Below are 10,172 nucleotides of genomic sequence, written 5' to 3' on the forward strand. Positions count from 1 at the left end.
CGGGAGGAATTTTTCTGAGGGAGAGGCAGCCTTCTTTGGCACCCGGCGTGGATTCACCTCCCCAGACATTTGAGAGATAAGTGGAGGGCTTGGAGCCACAGAGGGGATGAAAGCGGGGTACCAGGGCAGGGGTCAGCGGGAGGGATTTTTTTGAGTCGGGTTTGGAGATGGGGATGTCCCAGATGTGACCCCTTAGGCTACGTGAAGGAAAAGTCTCATTTTTCATGTCAGTGCTGAGGTGTGCAGGGCAGAGCAGTCCTGGTGTGTGTTGTGTCACTTGTCTGTTGTGCACTCTGTCTGTTTGGTGTCTTGTCTTTTCCTTTAGTCCTTTCAGGGGCCTGTCCAAACCCCTGGCATCAGTCTTAGCATTTCTGATCTCTGTGCTCCTCAGCCAGGTGCCTTTGTCTCAGCTGCTCGGACACTCATCAGAATCCATCTCTCTTCACAAGCATCCAGTCCGATGCCTTTTCAGGTCTTGTTCTGAGCTGTACTGACAGCCGTGCACCGCCCTGATCCATTCCGGCGGGTTAGGTCTTGTGAGAATGCAAAGACAGGTGGAGGATTCTGACCGTAGGATTCTCGGGCATCCGTCTCTGCGTCTCTTGGGATAAGTCATCCCGATGGCATCTTGTTCCTGCAGGGTTCTCTGAGCCTGGCCAGCTCACCTTCCATCTTACCTCGGTCATCTCATTCCGAGTTCTCTGGACCCTCAGGGTCGTTCTTCTTGCCAGAGTTTTCTGTCCCTGTTGCGTCCCCTCGTTTGTCCTGTGCTGTGTCACGGGTGTTGGTGTGTGTTTGGCCCGGAGCTGCTCTGCCTTGCTGCTCAGTCTGGGTGTAGGGGTACGAGGGTAATAGTCCTGGGGGCTTGAAATTTGTGATGTGGGGTGTGGTTAGACTGTAGAGGGTATTCCTAGATTGCCACAAGATGTGTGGAGCTGTCAAGGTATCCTGCAGCACTCTGACTGTTGTCCTGACTCTGTTTCAGATGCGGAGAGATGAAATCCGTGGCAGAGCCCCCCATCCTGGGTGAGGGGGCTCCCCTGAGAAGGTCAGTCCCTGTTTCTGTTTGCAGGGGAGGTGTAAATGATGGCTGTGTTACAGCTCTGTTCTTTGTCTTTATTTTTAGGTGGTGAAGCCGGATCTCAGCAGTCAAGCTGACGTGGGCGAGGTGAGCAGTGACGGGTGGACAGAAGCCGTTGCTATTGTTCAAGCCTCACTCGCTGGTGCAACTCTAAGCCTCCGTTATTGTGCGTTTTAGGGAGTCCACTCGCAGGAGGCCGAGCTCCCCTCTCACCAACGGGACGACAGACCCGCGTCACCTCACCCGTGAGCCCTCCGGGAGCATTCCAGGAGTCTGTGATGGAGCCTTGATCTTCTCCTTGTGAAGGCCCCATCCAGGTAGGCTTGGATAACGGCCGAGGAGTTGAGGTGAGTCAGGGAGGAGAAGGAGGAGGAGGGAGGGTCCCCTCAAGTTCCAGCGCTGCCACGTCACCTTGTCTGCTCTTTACCCAGGCAGACCCTGCGACGCCGGCGTTGGCCTCTGAGCGCAGCTGAAGCGCGGGGCCGAGGACACAGGCAAGCTTAGGAGACGGTGAGTAGCAGAATTGTCGGGTTTTGGGTGATGGGCTGCTAAGATCACGCATTCACGTTTGGTTTTCTTTGTTGTAGCTGACTAAGAGACAACAGCCCGGCGACAGCAGGAGTTTCCCTGAGGGAGAGGCGGCCTTCTTTGGCACCCGGCGTGGATTCTCATCCCCAGACGTCCAAGAGATAAGTGGAGGGTTCAGAGCCACAGAGGGGATGAAAGTGGAGTGCTGGGTCAGGACTTGTCAGGAGGGGTTTTTGAGTCAGGTGTGGAGATAGGGATGTCCAAGATGTGCCAATTGAGAGTACAGGTGTACCAGCCCGACCCCACCCCTACCCCAGACCCGAAGGAGTAGCCCTAAAGACATGCCCGTTTCCCTGAGTGCAGGTACAGGCAGGAGCCCTTATGCAGGACAATGCCAGAAGGCCTGGCTGCGAGGTGCAGGGCTCTAAAGAAGTTGGGTTTAGAAGGGGGGAGGTGTAGCCACACACACAGAGGCTGAGGTAAAGGACTCAAGGACTAGAGGACACACGGTGAAACTCAGGGGAGCAGGCTAGGATACAAGTCAGAGTACAGGTGTAGCGGCCCTCACAGCACTGCTACCAGCACACTTCCCCTGAGAGCAGGTGCAGGCAGCAGCCCTAGTGCAGGAACACACCAGAAGCTCTGACCTGTGCAGACACTGTCAGGCTAGGGCCAGGCAGGAAGCGATAGTGGGGAGCAGGATCCAACAGGGCTGGGGATAACGGGGGTTTCCCGCCCCACCCACCCTGGGATTCCCTGTCTCTCCGCAGCCGGTGGAAGTGCTCCTGATTCCCTCTCGAGGCGGCGGTTGGTAAGGCTTCGTGCCTTTTGCCACCGCAAAGAGTTCGGCTCTGTCAGCCTCTGCCCTGTCTCAGGGCCACGTTTCTTAGGGTAGGCAGGGAACAACTGTGGATGTACCTGTCCTGCGTGCGGGACAGCTCTTGGGACCCTAACGGTGCAGAGCGTCCCCGGCTGCAAGGTCTAGGGCTCTGAAGAAGCAGGGTTCAGAAGGGGGGAGGTTACAGTGATACACACAGAGGCTGAGGTAAAGGACTCAAGGACTAGAGAACACACAGTGAAAATCAGGGGTACAGCCTAGGATACAAGTCAGAGTACAGGCATCCCGGCCCTCACAGCGCTGCTGCCAACACCGTTTCCCTGAGAGCAGGTGCCGGCAGCAATCCTAACGCAAGACAAGGCCAGAAGTCCTGAGAGGTGCAGGCAGTAGCCCTAAGCTAGGGCCAGGCAGGAAGTGACAGTGGTGGGGCAGAGTCCACAGGGTTGAGGTTCACCGGGGATGTCCACCCTGCGTTCCTGTCCTGCTCTAACCGGGGATGCTCACAGCCCTAATGGAGGCCACGGTGGGTGGGCTCGGTGCCAGTAATGCCTCTAAGGCTTTGGCGCTGCGAGCGTCGGCCTCCGAGCTCAGCTGACGCACGCACGGGGCCCGAGGACCCGGTCCTGCTTAAGAGACGGTGAGTAGCAGAGCTGCTGGGTTTTGGCTGATGTGCAGCTAAGATTATGCTTTGATATTTGATTTTCTTTATCGTAGCTGACTAGGAGACAGCAGCCCAGTGACGGGAGGAATTTTTCTGAGGGAGAGGCAGCCTTCTTTGGCACCCGGCGTGGATTCACCTCCCCAGACATTTGAGAGATAAGTGGAGGGCTTGGAGCCACAGAGGGGATGAAAGCGGGGTACCAGGGCAGGGGTCAGCGGGAGGGATTTTTTTGAGTCGGGTTTGGAGATGGGGATGTCCCAGATGTGACCCCTTAGGCTACGTGAAGGAAAAGTCTCATTTTTCATGTCAGTGCTGAGGTGTGCAGGGCAGAGCAGTCCTGGTGTGTGTTGTGTCACTTGTCTGTTGTGCACTCTGTCTGTTTGGTGTCTTGTCTTTTCCTTTAGTCCTTTCAGGGGCCTGTCCAAACCCCTGGCATCAGTCTTAGCATTTCTGATCTCTGTGCTCCTCAGCCAGGTGCCTTTGTCTCAGCTGCTCAGACACTCATCAGAATCCATCTCTCTTCACAAGCATCCAGTCCGATGCCTTTTCAGGTCTTGTTCTGAGCTGTACTGACAGCCGTGCACCGCCCTGATCCATTCCGGCGGGTTAGGTCTTGTGAGAATGCAAAGACAGGTGGAGGATTCTGACCGTAGGATTCTCGGGCATCCATCTCTGCGTTTCTTGGGATAAGTCATCCCGATGGCATCTTGTTCCTGCAGGGTTCTCTGAGCCTGGCCAGCTCACCTTCCGTCTCACCTCGGTCATCTCATTCCGAGTTCTCTGGACCCTCAGGGTCATTCTTCTTGCCAGAGTTTTCTGTCCCTGTTGCGTCCCCTCGTTTGTCCTGTGCTGTGTCACGGGTGTTGGTGTGTGTTTGGCCCGGAGCTGCTCTGCCTTGCTGCTCAGTCTGGGTGTAGGGGTACGAGGGTAATAGTCCTGGGGGCTTGAAATTTGTGATGTGGGGTGTGGTTAGACTGTAGAGGGTATTCCTAGATTGCCACAAGATGTGTGGAGCTGTCAAGGTATCCTGCAGCACTCTGACTGTTGTCCTGACTTTGTTTCAGATGCGGAGAGATGAAATCCGTGGCAGAGCCCCCCATCCTGGGTGAGGGGCTCCCCTGAGAAGATCGATCGCTATTCAAGGTGAGAGTCACACATTTCACATTTATTGGCACTCCAGTGCAGGCCACCTGCGTTTACAGCTTCAAACAGGTGAGTCCCTTGGTAACCCCCCTGGGCAGCAGCTGGAGCCTGCTCCGGGCTGGGCTGCGGGAGCAAACACTTGTGGCTGACACAGCTCCACACTGAGGGTACTTGGGAAAACACCTGCCTTGTCCTGGAATTTTTTTTTTTGAGCTTTTGACAAGGTTTTAATCATCACCTTGGTAAAAATAAATGGTAAGGACTGAAAACATGAGAGACTGGCAGGTTATACGCACGAAAGACAACTTTTTTTTTCTTAAATATTTGTGCAGCCTATATCTTAATTTTGAGACTCTTTTTTTGGTCAACTTTATTGTAAAAACCCCTTATTTTCAAGTTAGCTGCTTCAATAATGAATTTGTTTTACAAATACCCGCTAATGTCCGAAGGTTAAAGCACTAACACCAACATCCCACCTCTTTTATTTTTGCAGCAAAATTTTATCTTTACTAAACTTGAAACTTGATGTTTTTGCAGGTAGTAAGTTAAAGAAGGTGTTTATCTGCCCATCACTGATATTCAGGGTCATGAAGAAATTGCTCTAGTGTTCTAAAATAAATGCAGATTTTTAGGCCTCTCCCATTCTCTCTGACTAGCAACATGGGAATTGATTTTTGATCTCCTTTCTGTTGGTGTCTGTGGGTTTTAAGCGGCATGGAGAAGGTGTCTGTGGACATGGCACCCAGGGAATGGTGCTGGGAAGGGCAGGATGGAAAGGAGCTGCTCAGGAATCCAGAGCAGCAGTGGAGTGGGAGCTGGTGCTGCTGCCTCAGTCACACCCTCCTGGACAGTCTGTGCAGTGCTAATATTCCTACTTTCCTTCCGGAACCTGGGGTTGGAGGAGAACACGAGTCTTGGCATTGATGGAAAGGGGAACTCGAGGGAAAAACTGCTGTTTGTGTCCTTAGAGAGCAGTGGGAAGAGCCTGGGAGAAATCCTGGCTGGCTGAGGGATCCTTGTGTCCCCTCGGGAATAAATCCCTGCGTCTCCTCAGCCCTGCTGGTTTGCAGTAGCGTTTGTACACCTTTCGCTGCAGCTGTGGTTCTTAATAACTGGAAGTCCAGGGATTCTGGGCGATTCCCATAAGTTCTCCTGTTTTGTAGGAGCTGCACGGTGAGGTCAGCATTCTGATGGAGGCCCTGGCACAGCTGCCAAGGGCAAGGAACGTGGAGCATCCCGGGGCTTCTCCCGCCCGAGTTTCTCCTGGAGCGTGCTGCGTGTCGTGCCGGATGTTTAACCCGGGTTTGGGGTGTTCTCCTGCAGTCCCAGCTCTGACTGCTGCCCCCGAGCCCCGGCCTTGCTCTGTCCCAGCACTGAACCTGGCAGGTGGGTGTGCTTTTCCAGCCCTTGAATCCCACGGGCAATCCCAGATTCCCGGAGCTCCCCGAGGCACAGCCTGGCCTCCCTCGCTGGGAGCTGCACCTCAGTCTGCCTGGACCAAGGCCATCCTGTTTGAGACTTTATTCCTGTTGCTTTTCCTCTTGCAGGTAGTTGGCGAAAAGGAGAGAGCCAGTAGGAAGTGAAGCCACTGGAAGGCCTTATCCCAGTCCAAGGTTGGATGGGAGTAACTGGACCTGTTGAATTCCCACTTCCCTTTAAATCAGTGCAGAGGAAGCAGATTTTAAATCATCATTCCATGAACTTTCACCAACTTCATGACTCTTGCAAAAGTTTTCAATGTTAGAAATTCCTGAGCTTGTTTTCCAGGCAGGCTTGGATTTGGATGTTATTCCTTCCTTTTAATTGAAGGAATAACTCTGATTTTCTCTCTGATTTTAGTAAGGGAATATTTATTTATTCCAATTTTCCATCCTAATTGGAATTTTTGTACCTTGTAGAGCACATTTCTAAGGAAATTTACCCAATTAATGTTGGTAAATCAGCAATTGTCCAGCACCATCTCCACAAAATTCTGTGATTTCCCAAGAAAACTTTGAAGTATTTATTTGCCACGATTCGTCTCTTTGTAAAGTTCAATTTACTGCATTTTTAATTACATAAATGCCATTAAAACCTGAATCCAGGCCTAGCTGCTGTTCCTTGGACACAAGGGGCTAGTTCTTTCCTACCTTGGCACATTTGGATGTTTGTCCAAAATGAGCTTCCCACTAAAATAGAATTTGTTTCCAAGCAGAAGTGGGAATTGTCTAGAAAACCTTCTGTTGTGGGGGGCACTGGGTTTGTTTCCCTTATTGCTGCATAATTGTGGAAAGCCATGGCGCTTTTTTAGGCAGTGGCAGGAGGTGAGAGCTGCGTTTATTTAATTTTGTATTTTATTTTTTGTTATTTTTGTATTTTTGTGCTCTTTTGTTGTGGTTTTTCATGTTGCGTTTTGTGGTTTTTCAAAGACTTTTTCTTCAGTTTTTTAATTTTTATTTTTTTTCTTTAGCTATTTATTTACTTGTTAAAACTACTTTTCGTTTTTTATTTTAATTTTTTGTTTAAATTTTTTTTCCACTTTTTTGTTACTTTGAAATTTTTTTCTTTTGGTATTTTAATTTTATTTATTATTTTCTATAGTTTTGGTTTATTTTTTCATGTTTTCTTTGTTCCTTTTTTTTTTTCCCCATACTCTTTCTTTCCCCGGGCGCCTGGGGGTTTGGCTGTTGGCAAGAAAGATGAGAAATGACCTCGGTGCCCGCTGGACGTCCGGATGTCATAGAGAGCGCAGTTGGCAAAAGCTCCGTATTTTCTGCTCCATAAAACTCCTGAAGGGAGAAAGCTGTGACCACCGTGGTGCCGTTTTTTCCTTCCCAGCCCCGACCAGGTCTCCTCCTACCCGTGCACAGTGTTACCAGCAGCAGCCTGCTGTCCAGGCTGTCGAGGCGTATTTCAGAGGGAGCAATAAAAACAAAGTAGACGTTTTATTTTGTAACTCTCCGACCCTGCTTGTTTATTAGCAAAGAAATCCAAAACAAAGCGAACAAAAAAAGAAAACCCCCAAAATAAAATCCCCCGCAACCCACCAAAAAAACCCCATACAGATAGAGAAAATATGCCCATATTATCTAAATAAAGATTAAAACTTTACCCCTTAGAAAACCAGGCTCATTTAATTCAAATTAATTGTGTTTCTGATGTGTTAGGTTAATGAATTCATCTAGTGTAAAATATCGTTTAAAATATAAACAAACGAATTAAAAAAATAATGAAAAAGAAAAATAACAAAAAGTATAGGATATGAAAAATAATATCAATAAAAAATACACAATATATTATTACATACTACACGTTTTATAAATATATTTAATATACATAATATAAACATCTATAATGTACATAATCATATTTAAATGAAATGTATTATTATTTATAACATTACATAATAAATAAATTATTTTATATATAACTTTCTATATTTAATATCTATAATAAATATAATAGTATAATAAACATAATACATGATGTATAATGTACATAATATAAAAGATGAATTGTAATGATGAATGTAAATATCAGAATCACAAAGATATAAAATATTGAAATAGAGCCTGAACGAAAGGCTTTTTTGTTTCGGTCTGGTTGCTGGCAGGGCTCTCGCAGGTGTGCTCGGGGGTCTTTTGGGCCATTTATTCCGGAGGCTGTTCGCCAGGGCATTCCTGGGCACGTTCGTTTATGGCTCCGCTCCGCGCCGCCGCGCGGCAGTGCTGCCACCCTGTGGGCAGAGAGCGGTAGTGCAGCTGTCCCCCGTGCCCGTCCCTCATGATCTGTGAGGCAATGCTGCCACCCTGTGGGCAAAGAGCGGTAGTGCAGCTGTCCCTCCCGCCCGTCCCGCCTGATCTGTGCGGCAATGCTGCCACCGCGTGGGCAAACAGCGGTAGTGCAGCTGTCCCCCGTGCCCGTCCCTCATGATCTGTGAGGCAATGCTGCCACCCTGTGGGCATACAGCGGTACTGCAGCTGTCCCCCCCCGCCCGTCCCGCCTGATCTGTGTGGCAATGCTGCCACCCTGTGGGCAAAGAGCGGTAGTGCAGCTGTCCCCCGTGCCCGTCCCCGACGCGCGTGGAAGCCCCGCACTGTGAGCTCGGGGGCGGCGCTGCCGCCCGCCCGCCCGCAGCTCGGGGCCGAAAGGGAGGGAAAAAGGCAAGGAGCCCGGGCGCGTGGCAGCCGGCTGCCTGCGCGCGCCACCCGGACCCCGGAGCCGTCCGGGCGCGATTTTCCGCGGCGTTTGCGGGTGTGCGGACACGGGATGGGGGCGCAGCGGCGCCGCGGGCTGCAGTCCATTCAGTCAGGCGCTTGTGGGAGGAGCCGAGGGGGCATTTTAGTGGGTTCCACTACCAAGATGGCGGCGAGACGCGAGGCGCCCGACCTTCCAAAAAGGGCGGCCAAAAGGGCGGGAAAAAATAAGGACCCTATAGGCGTTTAGCCAGACGCCTGCACAAAAACCCCGACTACGGCGCCGCCCGGGCGCAATTTTCCGCGGCGTTTCCAGGTGTAGGGACACCGGTCATGTGCTCAGCCGCGCCGCGCTTGCGTTCGGATTCGCGGATTTAGTCAGGCGTCTGTGTAAACACCTGGCGGAGGCCTATGCCGAGCCGCAAAGAACATGGCGGCCGGGACGGAAGTGGCCTCAGCCGCAACAAAGATGGCGGCAAGGAAAAGCGGAAGTCACGCGACGCCCCTCACAAAATGGCGCCCAGGCGCGAGGCGCCCGACCTTCCAAAAAGGGCGGCCAAAAGGGCGGGAAAAAATAAGGACCCTATAGTCGTTTAGCCAGACGCCTGCACGAAACCCCGACTACGGCGCCGCCCAGGCGCAATTTTCCGCGGCGTCTCCAGGTTGGGGACACGGGCCGTGTGCTCAGCCGCGCCGCGCTTGCGTTCGGATTCGCGGATTTAGTCAGGCGTCTGTGTAAACACCTGCCGGGCGCCTTAGAGGTGCCGCAAAAAAGATGCCGGCGGAACCGGAAGTGGCCTCAGACGCAACCATGATGGCGGCAAGGAAGGGCAGAAGGCTCGTGGGGCTCGTCGCGGCCGAAAATCGCCGAGTGCAGCTCACACCCTGCAATGGCAAAAGCTGTTTTATTAAAACTCAGCCGAGAATTTTCCTCTTATTTCCAGGTCACAGGATATACTGAGGCTGAGAGGGATCCTAAAATCTGACTCTCAAGCGGACGGACCGTTTGAGAATCGAACTCAGCACCTTGGCATTACCCGGACTCTGCTCCAAGCAGCTGAACCAATCTCTGCATTATGGGGATGGACCTCCATAGGATGGCAACGCTTGGCCCCACTAAGGTAAGTGCAGTGCCGCCTTCTCTGCCAAAGCTGCTTCACACACCAGCCCCTGGAATGGCTCGAGGGCAGAAGTGGCTGGCAGCTCACGACAGCACAAAGCTCTTCCAGTGACGCTGATTTCCTGTCCTTTCCAGGATTTACCCAACAGCTGCCGTAAAAGTACTCACACAAAGTCTCTTTCCGGGCGGAAAGGAGCAGGACAAGTCCTGAGGCTTCCCTTCTTCCACGGCCAAAGCTCTGCAGAGAGGCAGGGCCGGTCCCACCCGCACAGGGGCGTTTCCTGCAGGTGAGTGTTGCCGGGCCAAAATGATGGCAGCTGCTGAGGCCGGGGCTGCTTTTCTGGCCGGAGGCCTCGGTGCCCCCCCGTGCCGCCTGCAGTGTCCCTCGGGGTTTCCTGCAGGTGTCCCGGGTGCCCGGAGGCGCAGGGAGGAAGGAGGCCGGCAGCCCCAGCGGGGCCAGCAGCCCTGGGATGATGTGCAGGGAGGAGCTGTGCCTGCGGGGCCCCGCCCGTGGCAGCGGCGGCCAAACGCAGGGCCCGGGGCCGGGCTCGGGGCTGGCACGGACACGGCCCCGGGGCTGCCGCGGCTCCTCGGCCAGGGGCTGCTCCCGCCTGGCACGGGGAGAT

The 10,172-nt window shown here is 52.4% G+C and overlaps 1 long non-coding RNA gene across 1 annotated transcript; it reads left to right on the top strand.

Annotated features, from left to right (window-relative positions):
• Positions 1-4,163: 4,163 nt before the first annotated feature.
• LOC136293032 (uncharacterized) lies at positions 4,164-7,161 on the top strand. Its single transcript, XR_010722066.1, has 3 exons — positions 4,164-4,251; positions 5,415-5,637; positions 5,799-7,161. It is a non-coding gene; the product is annotated as an uncharacterized lncRNA (long non-coding RNA).
• Positions 7,162-10,172: the final 3,011 nt, after the last annotated feature.

The sequence above is a fragment of the Chamaea fasciata genome, unplaced genomic scaffold (genome assembly GCF_029207755.1).
Source record: "Chamaea fasciata isolate MVZ Bird 193981 ecotype frontalis unplaced genomic scaffold, bChaFas1.0.hap1 SCAF_8, whole genome shotgun sequence".
Lineage (NCBI taxonomy): Eukaryota > Metazoa > Chordata > Aves > Passeriformes > Sylviidae > Chamaea > Chamaea fasciata.